At 43.1% G+C, this 4,092-nt stretch overlaps 1 non-coding gene across 1 annotated transcript; it reads left to right on the forward strand.

Moving 5' to 3' along the window:
* The first annotated feature begins 3,787 nt into the window (after positions 1–3,787).
* On the forward strand, positions 3,788–3,859 carry TRNAY-GUA (transfer RNA tyrosine (anticodon GUA)). The gene has a single exon. It is a non-coding gene; the product is annotated as a tRNA-Tyr (tRNA).
* The last annotated feature ends 233 nt before the right edge of the window (positions 3,860–4,092 follow it).

The following is a 4,092-nucleotide window of genomic DNA, read 5'->3' on the forward strand; positions in this document are numbered from 1 at the left end:
TTCAGCAATACATGAACCATGAACTTCCAGATGTTCAAGCTGGTTTTAGAAAAAGCGAGGAACCAGAGATCAAATTGCCAACATCTGCTGGATCATCAAAAAAGCAAGAGAGTTCCAGAAAACATCTATTTCTGCTTTATTGACGACACCAAAGCCTTTGACTGTGTTGATCACAATAAACTGTGGAAAATTCTGAAGGAGATGGGAATACTAAACCACCTCACCTGCCTCCTGAGAAACCTGTATGCAGGTCAAGAAGCAACAGTTAGAACTGGACATGGGACAACAGACTGGTTCTAAATAGGAAAAGGAGTACGTCAAGGCTGTATATTGTCACCCTGCTTATTTAACTTATATGCAGAGTACATCATGAGAAATGCTGGGCTGGAGGAATCACAAGCTGGAATCAAGATTGCTGGGAGAAATATCAATAACCTCAGATATGCAGATGACACCACCCTTCTGGCAGAAAGTGAAGAAGAACTAAAGAGCCTCTTGATGAAAGTGAAAGAGGAGAGTGAAAAAGTTGGCTTAAAGCTTAACATTCAGAAAACTAAGATCATGGCATCTGGTCCCATCACCTCATGGGAAATAGATGGGGAGACAGTGGAAACAGTGTCAGACTTTAATTTTTTGGGCTCCAAAATCACTGCAGATGGTGATTGCAGCCATGAAATTAAAAGACTCTTATTCCTTGGAAGGAAAGCTATGACCGACCTAGACAGCATATTAAAAAGCAGAGACATTACTTTGCCAACATAGGTCCATCTGGTTAAGGCTATGGTTTTTCCAGTGGTCATGTATGGATGTGAGAGTTGGACTGTGAAGAAAGCTGAGCGCCGAAGAATTGATGCTTTTGAACTGTGGTGTTGGAGAAGACTCTTGAGAGTCCCTTGGACTGCAAGGAGATCCAACCAGTCCATCCTAAAGGAGATCAGTCCTGGGTGTTCATCGGAAGGACTGATGCTGAAGCTGAAACTCCAATACTTTGGCCACCTCATGCGAAGAGTTGACTCATTGGAAAAGACCCTGATGCTGGGAAGGATTGGGGGCAGGAGGAGAAGGGGATGAAAAAAAGAGGATGAGAAGGCTGGATGGCATCACTGACTCGATGGACATGGGTTTGGGTAAACTCCGGGAGTTGGTGATGGACAGGGAGGCCTGGCATGCAGCGGTTCATGGGGTCGCAAAGAGTTGGACATGAATGAGCGACTGAACTGAACTGAACCTACTAAGAAGCAGCAGACCCCACCCAGTACTGCAGACTCCACTCCAACTTGCCTGTCCCACCCACTGAAGCCTTAGGCAAGGTTGAGTTCTACAGTGTAGCCCAGGGCTACAGTGTGTGCAAAAGTCTGAACCAACGGCCCTTCCAAGCGGCCTGGTCCTGTGTTCGCTCCATTATGCTGGGGAAAGCCCACATACTCCGCAGCTTCAGTTTCTTCACAGATTAAATGTATTTCTCTCAGCAAGATTGAAAAGAGCAAGCGAGAGAATAATTAGGAAAGCATTTTTCTGAAGTTCAGGAAGGTATTTCTCTGGAAGTAGTTTTACTCATGTATACAATTGTCTCTGAGACTTCTTCTTCAGAACACCCCCCAACAGGGTACGTTTAAATCTAAGCTCATAAGCGTCTTCGTCACCTGAGTTCCCCTCAATGATGAAAAGCCAAACCTATGGGGTCTCCCTGGGTTCAGTGATGACAGACACCCCCCACCTCCAGGCTCTACCTCAGGCCCATGGCAAAGCCTGTTGATCTATTTTCCCTCCTTAAACCCCAACTTTTACCCTTCCTGCTTGTTTCTTTGATGTCTTGTCTCCATTCTCAAGCACAGGGCTTATCACCTGACCACAGGTAGAGATCTATTTAACACTTAGGATTTGTTTTTTCACTTCTGCCTCCACTTTGTTCAGAGGGAAAAGGATTTGAGGCATTTGCAAATAATAGGGCAAAGAATAGGGATTGAATACTTGAGTACATTTCATGCAAGAAAGATAAAACCTAAGGTGAGGCATGAAGGAAATTTCATGCATACTTGTCAGTAACCTGCTATTCTTCTTTGCTGACAGAGCTCTGTCTCTTTCATTTACCTGTGCTACCAAGTCATGTGCAAATGGAATAGACCTCCAGTTCTAGGAAGGATCTGTCCTGAAAGTCTAATTCAGTGTTGGTCATTCTGTTCCCTTCTCCTGGTTATTAGACGCGGAAAAGCATGTGAAACAATTTGCCCAGAGGCATGTGCAAAAGTCTGCGGGCACCCTCTCCTTCCTGCCTTCAACATGGTCATGTACTCATGTGACGAATACACCTACCCGAGTTATCCTGGCCCTCTGAAGAGAAGTCAACAACAAAACCAACATACTGAGGCAAAAACATGCAGACAGAAAGGGGGTGGCCTCACTGAGTCATCAAATTAACCAAAACCAGAACCACCTCTGCTCCAAACTTCTTGAGTAAGTCCATGCTTTCCCCAAATTTTCTTTAATATCAGTGGAGTAGGAGTTCCCCAGGGCCCATATCCTAAACATTGCTGAAAGTTAATATATGAATGTGCATATGAGAACCAGTTGAAATAGCGTTCAATATGGTTCACAATCCTGGCTAAAGCAGAGAGATAAATAAAATTGCAACTCTGTGTCCTAAATATCAAAACCAGTCATTTGCACAGAAAGAAGGAGATGTTTTCTGTGCCAAGACAAAGGAATCAACAATCAAAAAGAGAAGTTCCTCTCGTGGGCTGTTACAAAGGAACAAAAATTTATATGTTTGTGTTTCTGAAAAATCCTACATGTAGACCAGGGAGGCTGTTCGAGAAAACCATTCCCAAGCAGGCACAGAAGGGTGATGAGGGACAGTCTTAGCTGTGTGTGGTTCTGGGTGGCTCTGGGAGTAATATTTCAGATGCTTAGATTCTAGTCCACAAATAAGCATTTTGCAGACCTGCACCTGATAGCAAAGTGAAATGTCCTGAGCAGAATAGGAATAGTCCTCAGTTATTCTGTGCTGCGCTTGGGATCTGGCACACAGGAGAAGCTCAATGTATGACATGAAATTTTAGCGGTAAAGAGTCCTTTAATGTATCAGACACTCACTTGAATAATTAACACTGACATTTTTTTGGAGGTGTACACAAATTTATTTCCTTCACTTTAATCTTCTATATAAGCTAGTTGAAGACAGGCTTCCTGTAGTTGAAGGCCTATGAAGACATTTCTAGAACTTTCTAAAAAAGACTGAACTTTCTCACTTGGTAGTTCTTATTTGAATAACATCCTTCTGTTCTAACAGACCATCTGTATCCCAGAGACAGATGTGCCAACCGGGGTCTTCCCAGGGGCCCCAGGTCCAGCTCAACGCTCAGCTCAGATGATCAATAAATATTTGTCATGACAATGAATAAAACATGAGAAAACTTGTTTTTTTCCTATGAAACAAAGCAGACTTAGACATAGATTTGCAATCGCCAAGGGGATAGGGAGGGAAGTATTGGGAGTCTGACATTAGCAGATGCAAACTATGATATATAGGATGTATGAACAACAAGGTCCTACTGTATGGCACAGGGAACTATATTCAGTATCCTCAGATAAACCATAATTGAATATATAAAAAAATAAAGAATATATATGTGTGTGTGTGTGTGTGTGTGTGTGTGAGTGTGCATATATAACTGAATCACTCTGCTGTACACAGAAAACTAAGACAACATTGTAAATCAACTGTACTTCAAAAAAATTTTTTAATAAAATAATTAAAGGCATGCAATGGGAAAAAAAAATATGGCCTTCCCTGCTGGCTAAGACGGTAAAGCGTCTGCCTGTAGTGCAGGAGACCCGGGTTTGATCCCTGGGTTGGGAAGATCCCCTGAAGAAGGTAATGGAAACCCATTCCAGTATTCTTGCCTGGAAAATCCCATGGACTGAGGAGCCTGATGGGCTACAGTCCATGGGGTCGCAAAGAGTCGGACACGACTGAGCGACTTCACTTTCACTGGGAAAAAACTTGCACTGTTAGTTTTTTTAAAAAATAGGGGTAGAGAATAAGGGCCCTAAATGATTGAGAGTGAAGGTCAGGGTCGAGGCAGAGAGACT

This window comes from Dama dama, chromosome 18 (genome assembly GCF_033118175.1).
Source record: "Dama dama isolate Ldn47 chromosome 18, ASM3311817v1, whole genome shotgun sequence".
In the NCBI taxonomy this organism is placed as follows: Eukaryota; Metazoa; Chordata; class Mammalia; order Artiodactyla; family Cervidae; genus Dama; species Dama dama.